Source organism: Littorina saxatilis, linkage group LG17, assembly GCF_037325665.1.
Source record: "Littorina saxatilis isolate snail1 linkage group LG17, US_GU_Lsax_2.0, whole genome shotgun sequence".
Lineage (NCBI taxonomy): Eukaryota > Metazoa > Mollusca > Gastropoda > Littorinimorpha > Littorinidae > Littorina > Littorina saxatilis.
In genome coordinates this window covers 57,379,486-57,392,268 of record NC_090261.1, presented here as the reverse complement: position 1 = coordinate 57,392,268, position 12,783 = coordinate 57,379,486, and positions in this window count along the sequence as shown.

Below are 12,783 nucleotides of genomic sequence, written 5' to 3'. Positions count from 1 at the left end.
CCCAAATAGATCTGAGTGGGGGTAAGTTTTATATATAGTATTTCAATTTTTACCGCAGTTTTATTTAAAGATAGTGTAGTGGATGTCTCTGGTGAAGACTACAGTTATATGAATTTTTTGTTGTAATATTAAAATGATTGTTCTTTATTTACACAATTGAATAATTTGTATTTATTTGTTTGCAGATGACGGCATACTGAGTGCTCCAAGAACATACGCCTGCTGGCATTTTGTGTCTTTTCTGAAGACGTCGAGGCAAGCAGAAGTCACGGTCCTGGCCACACACACACAATGACATGAACAAGAAATGATATTTTTTCATGGGCATATCCAGTATTAAAACTTTATTACCATGCAAACGCAACGATTAGAATTTAGAGAAGGACATCGGTCACACACACACACACACACACACACACACACACACACACTGGGCGGATCCGGAGGGGGGTTCCGGGGTTTCCGGACCACTTAGGAGCCGGCCTTTGTATTCTAAGTGACGTTTTTGGAAAGAAGTTGGCTAATTAGTTTGCTCAGGTTGCGCCAGATCGATCAATTGTCCTTGTTGTGATTCAAATTTTTCTTCTTAATATATTTACTTTTTTGGAAGGTGTATTAGGGGATGTTTCTTGGCTCAGATTGATCCATTTTCCTTGTTTTTATCAACATTTGTCGCATGACCCCCCCCCCCCCCCCCCCCCCCCCCCCCCCCAAGGAGGTTGAACGCTTTGCGTCATCAACTAAACGCTTCGCAACGTCAAATTGTCCCTAAAAGAAATTTGGAAACTCCCCCTTAAAAATGATGTGATCCGCCCCTGCACACACACAAACACACACAAATAGAGAAGTAATAAATGGATACAGTGAGTTTTTCTTTATTTAAATTACAATCAGATGTGGTCATAGAACAGGCACTGTAAACAAAACCTAGTATGATATACCACTTGTGTGATGTTTCGGTCAATATCTTTATTTTCCTTTCAGAAATACATTGGCGTTTTGAGTTTCAAGGGAAGTGATACAAATGCTGCAGCGGGCTATCAAGAACACGAAGGCAAACAAGGTAAATACCTACTTCTGACATTAGTTTACTTTATTAACTCTTTCTATACTGGCCATTATCTCCCCAGTCTCTCCCCAGAAACTGGCCATTTGCATGGGTTTGCAAACAAATTCTCAAAAATAAACAAAACAAGATGCAGCCTTCAAACTCATAGGTTTTATTGTAAATATATTGCTAAAACATATGCCAAAGTTTGGTTTCATTGTTGTGAAAAAAAATAAAAATATGATGTCCAGAATTTATGGGTATATTTTACGCAATACGAAAAAGGGGGTATGTATTTTGACTTGGAAGCATTTTTTCTTATGAAGGCTCTGTTTGCAACAAAATTGTTTCTGTTTACTTGTATGAAGATTGTGCTTACACAAAAACATAACAAATACCAACTGATTTTCCATTTGGTGGTCATGTATACAAAGCATTGTGAACATGTCCGAAAAATCTGATCACACACCATGTGGTCGACATGCAGACCTGAACGGCCAGTGTATGGTGGCAGAGTTGGAAAATAGGAAAAGTCTTGATGCCAATCCTTCATCAAAAACCGAAGAAAATCGTCATTGTAATAAGTTTGCTTTATTCTAAATCAAACGACTAGGATAGATGACAGACACAACGACAAACACATTCAATTCTATGTAAAACATACACAATGCTCACGTTAACAAGCTGGCCATAACAATGTGCCCATCGTGCATGAAATGTGGCTTTGGTCGGATCAGTAGCCGTGCTTTGTCTGCGATACTAAACATGAAATTTTGTTAAAGCGACGATTTAGCAATGTTGTTGTTGCTACTGCTGCTGTCTGTTCTTGTCACGACATCTCGTTTTTTCCCTCCTGATTCTGAGAAGAAGCTGTTTAATTGTGATATCAGGCCTAGGAACCCCTGATTTTCACTTGGAGCATTCTCAAAGAAACTTAGCGTATGATAAGAACAAGAAGGGCAAAGCCCATACGACTCACATGCTTGACCTTGACCTTTACATAGCAATGACATCATACACTAAGAACTGCTTTACACATTTTTCCTACCAAAATACATCAAGGTCAAGGTCATCCAAGGTCATGCAACACAAAGCTGTTAATTCAAGACATAGGAAGTACAATGGTGCTTATTGGCTCTTTCTACCATGAGATATGGTCACTTTTAGTGGTTCACTACCTTATTTTGGTCACATTTCATAAGGGTCAAAGTGACCTTGACCTTGATCATATGTGACCAAATGTGTCTCATGATGAAAGCATAACATGTGCCCCACATAATTTTTAAGTTTGAAACAGTTATCTTCCATAGTTCAGGGTCAAGGTCACTTCAAAATATGTATACAATCCAACTTTGAAGAGCTGCTGTGACCTTGACCTTGAAGCAAGGTAAACCAAACTGGTATCAAAAGATGGGGCTTACTTTGCCCTATATATCATATATAGGTGAGGTATTGAATCTCAAAAACTTCAGAGAAAATGGGAAAAATGTGAAAAATAGCTGTTTTTTAGACAACATTTATGGCCCCTGCGACCTTGACCTTGAAGCAAGGTCAAGATGCTATGTATGTTTTTTGGGGCCTTGTCATCACACACCATCTTGCCAAATTTGGTACTGATAGACTGAATAGTGTCCAAGAAATATCCAACGTTAAAGTTTTCCGGACGGACGGACGGACGGACGGACGACTCGGGTGAGTACATAGACTCACTTTTGCTTCGCATGTGAGTCAAAAATGAGTGTACTCCACACTTTGTCTTTTGTTGTTCGTTGTCGTTGCATGTCTACCGTTCCACAGCCACCTACTATAGCTGATGGGGTCTATGTCGACCAAAAGAATGGGATTCACTGTAGGTCGAGTTCCTGTAGGTGGATTCTCTGTATACCTAAGACTTTAAAATTGGCAATCTAGTATACAGGGAATACCACAGGGTGTAGTTCCTGTAGCGTTTTGCTAATATCAATGAAAGTCACGTGATGCTTAGCGACATCGTTAGAATTTAATGTTTTTCGATCTTTTTTTGATATTTCTTAAAATTCGAGTATGGTTTGCAAGTTTTATTGAAAAACTGCACCCTGTGGGATTTCCTGTATACTAGATTGCCAATTTTAAAGTCTTAGGTATACAGGGAATCCACCTACAGGAACTCGACCTACAGGGAATCCCACTCTTTTGGTCGACATAGACCCCATCATCCCTACTATAAGTGCAAGTGTTAAATGACGTATTTCCACAAAAGACTGCTTGCAGAGAATCATGTGATGCCAATGACAGGTAAGGACATGTGGTAATACATACTACGTTTTGGAACCAGGAAAAATGCAGCACAAATTATTTATCAACCAAATTGATTGACTTGTGCACCACGACAAAAGTTTTCTTTGATCCATAAAAGGTCTTTTGCCAGAAAAAATTGCTCTGAACATCAAGTACCCTGCAAGTTGTCACACATTTACATTATTGAAATAAAAAGAAAACACACCAGTAACCAGGTAAGGTACGTTAATATCTATAATCAATATCTCGGCACGTTACTGCCTTCTTCGGGATGGTAAGCTGAACATTATTGAACAAAATAATCGGTTTAGATTGTATACTTTGATTCCTGAACGAAGAAGCAGAGGTACTGCATAGAACTAGGACTGTAATATCAGCTTTTGCCTGAAACACACACACATACACTTATAAAATTAATGCAATGTCATTGTATGAAGCCAGAACAATCACTAACTTACATAGTTGGTCACACAATTACCCATCACTGAACAATAAATCGAAGTCGGGTGGATTCAATGACTAAAGCAGTAAAGGCTTTGAAAAAACCCTCATCACAAAACATCCCCTCCCCCCCAAAAAAAATTTAAAAAAAATAAATAAATGAAATAAAACAGGTTGTGTATATAGCGCAGTAAACACCATGCAGGTACAAGCAAAGATTTGACAGTGATTATCCTTGTTTTATATAGCACACATTTTCTAGTTTTAATCTCTCTCTCTCTCTCTCTCTCTCTCTCTCTCTCTCTCTCTCTCTCTCTCTCTCTCTCTCTCTCTCTCTCTCTCTCTCTCTCTCTCTCTCTCTCTCTCTCTCTCTCTCTCTCTCTCTCTCTCTCTCTCTGGAAAGTAATTTATTGACCTGTGGGTTATTTGCGTTTGTATCACATTGGTGATTCGTAAACTATGTTGAAAGAGATTGTCAAACAATATTATATGGGGTGTCTTAAAAAAAAATGTATATCAACAAAATCTGTCATTATTATCAGGCACACGGTTTTAACAAAGCTATGTCACGGAATGCAACATAAGTGGCTTAAAAAGTCGTGTTTTTGTGTGTGCAGGATATTCGCTAGGACAGGACCTCAAGCTGAACTAGCACAACAGCGATGCATTCTTCCATGGCTTCCACAAAAGTCTTTCACCTATAGCGGGCATTGCATACAGATAGTCCAAAGAGGGTTAGGGTTACCCTAACCCTCCTTTTTAAAAATTCTTCAGACCAATTATCCCTCTGTTCCCATGTTAAACATGGAATAATTCTGGACAAATGCGAGGACGTTAGCTTTTTTTAATTTTATTTTTTTTATCATTTTATTTATCATTAAAACTTGTTTAGATTTCGATTCGTAAGCCATTTACAGTAATCCTTTGTTTTTTTAACTTTGTTCATCTTACCACAGTCACTTCGTTGTTTAGATTTATCATTAAATTTGTTACCATTATGCAGGAAAAATGTAGAATAAAACCAGGAGAGCTTTCGGTAGAAGATATTTCCTGTGTCAAAAGTTAATGCTTATTCTGATTGATGGGTGCTCCAAACTAAGTTATTTTGACTGCCTTATTCGAATTCATTTCCAAGACAGGGCTGAGAAGTGGAGAAGCTTAGGAGAATATCGTAAAAATTGTCTGGGTGTTTATGCAAAACTTTCGAATATGTCAGATTTTACTTTAGAGATTTTAAATACTGTTAACTGACAGAAATGCTATAACTTCTACACCAATTGACTGGATAACTTCATATTCAGCATACTTAAACTTGATTTTATGCATGTGCAGTTCACAAAGTGGCAAATTTGTAGGTTAAATTATCTAACTTTTGCATCACCAATGACACCAACGCTTTCGTGTCTGAGGATTGCCCTGAACCTAGCTGTAACTGCATGCTTTCTTCAGGTCATCGATAGCCTGGGGTTGAAGGGGATGTTTTTACATACTCAGACATTCAAAATAATCAAAAAGGTAAAAGCCTGAAGGGTTTAAATTAGGTAAAAATGGCTACCGCTCAATGTCAAAACTCGTTCTGTTTAGTCGACCCCCGAATTTGGAGAAAAAAATTAAAATTGCACAAAAGTCAGACCATTCAATTTACACAATTGCCACTTACTGGAAAGGCAGAACATAAACTGAAGTTAATGAATACCATATATAAAATAATTGGTTCAACAGATGCAGAAGTAATTTGCATGGTTGTGGGTGTCCTTTTTAGGGGGGTCAACCCTGTAGAAGAGACGATTTTCTTTAATTATCAATCCGTAATATATTGTTTGTTATGCATACAAGATTAACATTGACAAATACTTCAAGACTCCTCATTGATCTTAAGAAATGTTGTGGTTTTTTTTGTTACTGACTGATTCACTTTCTACTCACTTTACTCTACATAAGTCACGACAAGAAAAGCAAGGGAGGTAATTTCTTCGGAAGAGGTAATTCTCTCCCCTCAGAACGATTGTTGTAGTTTGTTTGATTTTGTTCCCTTCTAATAAGTATTATTTAAAATAGATCTTTACATCTTGATGTGAAAGGCGCAGTACCCCCCTCCCCCCAGGATGTTAAATTCTAGGTTGTGTCCATGTAAAATCCTGATCCTAGTCAAGATCCGAGTTGGTTTTTCATGCAACTGTGCCTCTTTATGCCACTCAATTAGACATACTTTGCAATCCATAATTGCACGAAACTAAGTACAGGAAATACGTTGTTGTCGTGTTTTTAATATTACATAATGAAATAAAAAATGTCACAACTGGTTTCGTGTTGGGCTTTCTCTCTCTGTCTGAATCTCATAATTACTTCCTTCTGAGGCCTGGAATGTGTTGCAGGCATTGTTCAGCTTACATTTATTGCTACAATTTTTGTGGATATGTTATTAAGTGTGTCTGTGTTTCTATCATTCGTTATCAGTGTGGTTAAAAAAAAAAGCACACGTCAAAGTAATTTACCCTTCATCATTATCATAACATGCAGATACAGGTAATAAATATTTGTGATACTTCAAACAAATACAATGTTTGTTTGTTGCGTTTTTTCTTTTTTTCCAGAGCAAACACACATCGTATTTGTTCAAACGTGTATATTCTGCACTTTCTAATACCCTGCATGGATCTCCAAATCAAGAATAATGAAAAGTCATCTAATAGCCCTGCAGCACTCACACGAACATGATACAGTACTCCCAGGTTAACGTCACTACCGTTTAAGGTCACACCTTTGATAACATCAATCAGGGTGTTGGTCCCGACCTAAAGCCTTCTTTGTATGACTAAGAAAACCTCGCTTAGCGTGACCTCGGATACGGGAACACCTCTTTTTAGGTGACCCCCCGTTCTGGTCTCTAAATGCAGAGGACCACCGCTTAAGATCAAGCGAAACTGAAACGGAAAAAAATCTCCCAATTTTGCGGCCTTGACCACAGGAGCTTGTATCCAACCACCGGTCCATAATTATTTACTCCTGCATGCTTATTATTTACTGCTGCATACTTACCCTTACTACTACCATAGACCTATATAGGTCCCTGCTGCTACTATTTATTAGTAAATGAATAATAATAAGTAGTAAACAGTAGTAGTAGACTGTATGGAATAATGAGTAAATAAATGGAATAAGAAGTAAATAATTATCGACCGGTGGTTGGATACAAGCTCCTGTGGCCTTGACAGAGGTTTTTTTCTCCATATGTGACCCTCCCCCTCGGAATGAGTCGCATGTCACCTTTGCATGATTTTTAATATTTTTACATTTTCTAAAAGAGATTTTGAAACTCTATCCAGTGGTGAAATCCGTTTTAGAAAAGAGCGAAAACTTTTTGAGTTATAAGCCTGTGTCTAAGGTGATCCTCACACTGATACCTTACACCCCCGGACGTATATATATAGTCAGTCGGCTAAGGACCGTTTTGGTTACTTTTTGGCGTCACGTTACGTCTCAATAGCACAACGTGTCGATATCCCTATTTTGTGAAAAACCAATGTACTGTAGCGCTACGTGTCAATACGGCGGTACGTGTCGATAGCGCTACGTGACAATAGCAGTACTACTAAACTGCAGACACTTCGCTTTGCCCTGTGTGCATATGTATTTATATTGTATTTAAATATTGTATATATGACATTAGAGTTTCTTAATTTCCCTTATCAGAAGAATGAATGAACGAAAACAACTACGGCGAAACTACCTGAATGTTCCAGAACCCAAGGGAGGTAACTCTTGCTTTGTATCCATGTAAAGGAGGTGACTCTTCTTATGAGAGCATACATTATCTTTCTTATTGGGTGTTGAGAGTTGAAGTTCTGGTTCTGCTGCTCCATAGAATTTGTCCGAAAATAACTGTGTTAGGGGTGGCATAGTAAGAGCCCCTTTTAGTGACCAAAGCTTTTTTCTCTAGCAATTACCTTGCTACTGACCAGCCTGATTTGCGACGATCAACTTTGTTTGATGTGTATCAGAGACTGTGTCTATGTTATGCAGTGTGTGCTCGCTATGATACCCTTTTCTTTCGCAAATATGAACATCAGAGCAACGAATCTCCGCCGATTCCGGCTTGGCATCTGATCATCAAATGAAACATCTTTTTCATCGAATGTATATAAATTTTCATAATATGATTGTACTTCCTTTATTGTTGCATGTCTAATTTTTCCAAATTACAAAAATATTCACCGTCCGAAATCCATTGTATACGGGTTCTTATAATCATTCCGTCAATTTTCTTTTGTCGAATTGCAATTAATTCCTGTCTTTTCTTTTCCAAAATAAACAAAATATTTTCACTAAAAGTTGTCTCCAAATGTTTAATTTCGTCCACCAATTTACTTTCCCGCTGTACACTTTCTTTCTTTTTAAAGGATGCTTATGTCAATTTGTTGCCAACATGTGTAAATACATCGATCCGTGCAAATGGAAACAAAGATGAAACGTTTGTTCAGTCACACACCACTACATTTTGAGTTGTTGTTAATGGGTCTGCGATTAAATAGCCTGCTGTTTCCCAAAAGCTAATTATCAACCCAACATCCTCCATTCTTCTCTCGTTTACCATTGTCCCCAGATACATCAGCAAGCAAAGTGCAAAAGCAAGCAAAACACTTCCATGGTTTTGTCTCTCGCTGCGTGCACATTGTTCTCAGCTACGAGCTGTCAGCTTTGTCATTCGACAAACAGCGTGGCGTCCATCAGGAAAATTTTCCATTTATATGTAATAAAGTGCTGTTATTGTTATTAGTATGTCACAGGTGGAGAGAGAGAGAGAGAGAGAGAGAGAGAGAGAGAGAAAGAGAAAGAGAGAGGGAGAGACCACCCATTGCACTCCGGTTGGACCGTACATAAAGAGAGACAAGACAAGACAAGACAAAATCTTTATTATCGAGGGTAATAGATAAGCAAGAATATTGCTTTTCTACATCCAGCCCTCGCCATAATATAGGGTCAACAAGAACAGAAAACAATATAATCAAATAACTATCACATCAAACTTAATACATTATATATATATATAGATACAAATTTAAAAAAAAAAATTGTCATGCTGCGTTTTAAGTACAATTTTCAATGATAAAAAGTGTCCATTTTTAAGATATCTTAATTTAGATCTGCATATTATTATAATTTTGTTTAACATGCACATACATTTTAAATAAATTGATGAACCATTCAGCACATGTTTAGTTGCATTATGTGCGACATATAATTTTTTTTGAAGCTGTCTGTGTTTGCTTTATGCTTAAGAGTTCCATAGGACCGCACCTGAATATAGAAGGCTTGATTTCAAAAAGGTCAATACGTGGAGTCGGTGTTATGATTTTTAGTCTGTTATAGTTCAAAATAAAATTATCACGTAATGTCTCCGGTGCATATCCTGACATCACTTTATGCATTATAACACCTTTATTATACATTAACCTTTTTTGAAATGGTAATACTTGCACATTTTTATAATCAGATTCTGAAGGAGTGTGATTTTTTTAGCATAATAAGCTTAACTGCTCTTCTGTGAAGACTGGCTAAAGGTTTCAAAACATTAGCACTTGCACAATGCCATACAGTGGATGCATAATCAATATTTGACAAGATGTGATTTTTTAAAAAAATCTTTCGCAAGTGGAGATTCAAGAAATGTTTTATTTTTCATAACTGATATATTTTTTGGGAAGCAATCTTACAGATGTAATCAATGTGATCATGCCATGATAAATTATTATCAATCTTTACACCAAGGACTTTATGGTGAGACACTTCTTCCAATACTTGATTTTTAATATAAAGAGGTGGAATGCTCGATAATAGATTTTGTCGTTTCTGTCTTGTGGTTATTAGCATAAATTTTGTTTTTGTATGGTTAAGAGACAAATGATTTAACTCTGACCAATTCAGGAGTCGATTGGCATAGCAACCAGTATCGGGATGCGCAGTATCGACACGGTAATTTCGAGGTCCGACCAATGAAATGAAAGAGTTTTGAGTCTGCGCATCTCGATACTCGATACTGGTAGTCTCGAGACTATAGTCTCAATACTCATTCTCGATACTACTGGGCCTTTAGGCGCACCAGGGTGCTGTTCATCCTCGAGATCAGAACTGATTTAACCAATCGTTTTGTAGACACTCGATACTGAACTAGGGCGGCATAGCCACAATCGTCGATAACACGGATTGGTTCATTCCATACTCGATACTCGCAGTATCGAGATCAGACCAATGAAATGAAGGAGTATCGAGTCTGCGCATCTCGATACTGCCAGTATCGAGTGTGCCAGTATCGAGGGTCGATCTCGAGAACGTGGGCCTTTTGGCGTTCCATACATTGTAAACAAATGCAGTGCGTTCAGTTTCATTCTGTGAGTTCCACAGCTTGACTAAATGTAGTAATTTCGCCTTACGCGACTTGTTAACTCTATGTCTCTCTCTCCGTCTCCTCTCTTTATCTCTCTCTGTCATGATCAGTTTGTCTGTGTCTCTCCTCTCTTTCTATGTCTGTCTGTCTTACCTCACCTCCTCTCTCTCTCTCTCTCTCTCTCTCTCTCTCTCTCTCTCTCTCTCGCTCGCTCGCTCGCTCTCTCTCTCTCTCTCTCTCTCTCTCTCTCTCTCTCTCTCTCTCTCTCTCTCTCTCTCTCTAATGCAGCCGATGGTCTCTGTGTCAGTGTCAGAATGTATGTCAGTGTGTGTCTCTCTCCGAATCTGCCCATTATCACGTCATTGAGTTTCAATTGGCGGGAAGTCTTTTATGGGGCCTCAAACTAAACTCTGATCTCCTCGGATAAGATCAATTTTTTCTACTGAAATTGATCTTATCCGAGGATCGGTTAACGTGTCCCTCGGATAAGATCACGATTTTTTTGGTCCCAAGGGGGGTCACCTTATATCCGAGGAGTACTGTAGAAGCTTGCATGCATGCACCCAGGCTCGCTGTCTTCGGCTAAAAGAGCTTACCGTTGGATCTTCGCTCAGACAAATGTAGCTGTCTTGTCCACTTGCTCCTGTCGCATAGATCTGCAATGTGCAACATCATCTTTGATTAATAAGTCTGAGGCACAGACAAACACACACGCGCGCACATTTGCGAGAGAATGCACGTCAGTCTATTCAATCAAACAGTATAAAAACATACCACAGACGTGGTGGTGGAAACTGGACATTCGCCGTATAAAAAAATCAAGAGATTCATTTGTGTGTGTATGTTTAATCAAAAGTTCACCTTGCGCACATTCAGTCTGTATTGTAATGGACCCATCCCGTAAAAACTTCGAACAGATCTATTAAATTCTGAAATCCTTGACAAGTTTTTTTTCCAATCATCTGTATCTGACCGAAGTAAAAAAAATTAAAAAATCAGCCAGTACACGCATCTACCCCCTTACACGACAATACATATGTGGCGAAAAAAGGAATCGAGAGGGACAAGGAATAAATTAGATCCAGAAATAATTCCACTTCATCATTCCAAAATTCAAGTGTGAAGTGATCAGATACTGTGGTAAAGATACGTGCTTAGTATCACAACTGAAAATACAAGCCCTGGGGTTTTAAATCAAGGAAACAATTAAAGTTAAGGAAAGATCAACAGAAATGTCGAGAACATGTAAAATATTGTACTTACAATCCGTTTCAGCATGCTCTTCGAATAATAATCTCCCAGTCAGCCTCGTGCTTACGACTTCGACAGGATGTTGCCTCTCACGCTGAGCCAGTACATTTGGAGTGAATTCAAAGGCCAGAGATGCAGTACAAGCACATTAGTTAGATCCAATTCATTTACATTGCTACCTTGCCCAATTTATGGCTATTTCTGTTGGTAACATCACACATGTGGCAAGCAGAGCTTGTTGCCGACTCTGCTGGGATTTTAGACGATTTTATTTAGGAACCAAATTCTGATTGGTTAAAACATAAAACCGGAACTCAAAGTACCACTTGTTCTTTGGAAGTATCAAATCAAGAACAGATAAGCAGGTAAATCTGAAATGGGTTCAAAACTTTTAAAAAATCGTAGTAAATCAGAAAACACCGTAAACGTTGGAAAAATCGTCCAGTATCGCTTCTACGGGTCTATACTTGGACAAAACATAAAGCAATTCAGTAAAACTGACACTTCAAAATGTCTGTTTAGTTACACTTTAAGTAGTTCTTTTAATCCACACACACAAGCGTAGTAGGGCTCAGTTCGGAATCGTGCAGCACAACCCATCCAGGTTTTACAGGCATATACCCATAGCAGAATAAAATGGTGGAATTTTATGGCTGTGACATTCTTAGAATGTTCAGTCAGCAAAATATCCCCCCCCCCCCCCACCCCCTGCGCCCAAACAGATACTTAATTGTAATAGTTTGACGAACAGTATGTGTCTTTTTAATGGGGTCCTCCTGTAGTTGTTGAATTAAGAAACTTCTCAGTGAGACAAATTAATCTCCATTTAGTAAATTAGTAATTAGTAAATTTGGCAGCTATAGGTAAATTATGATTTTTGGCAACTAACGGCCTCTTTCAAGGCTGTTAGCCTTACTATTTAGTCTCAACGACAAGGAACAGATACACTTGACAGTTGACATGTACAACTGACTGAGAAAAAAGAGTTGATGGTTTTGAAACAATTTAAAATAGTCCATGTCAAAAGCCTCTGAACTGCGCTGTTTTCTGTAATCATGTAATGAAGACCTGGACATTAACACTCCACTCGTATAACACAGCATCTAAGATTATATAAAAAAAAAATCCAGAACTAACAGAAAGATCAAGTTTTCAGAGAAAAAACAAATCATTCTAACCCACGTAGGCGCGTTAGAACATTTATAATGAATTTATATGGTAGACATTCACAGATCCATGTGTAAGTGCACAGGCTCCATTCGATTTACTTATACAGCTCTTTTAACATGTGTACAGTCGAAAGGCTCGCGCACTCTTGGATTTTGTTTTTCAAATTGTTTCTTTGGTTTGACACATTATATGTGAACAAACTAAATTGTGT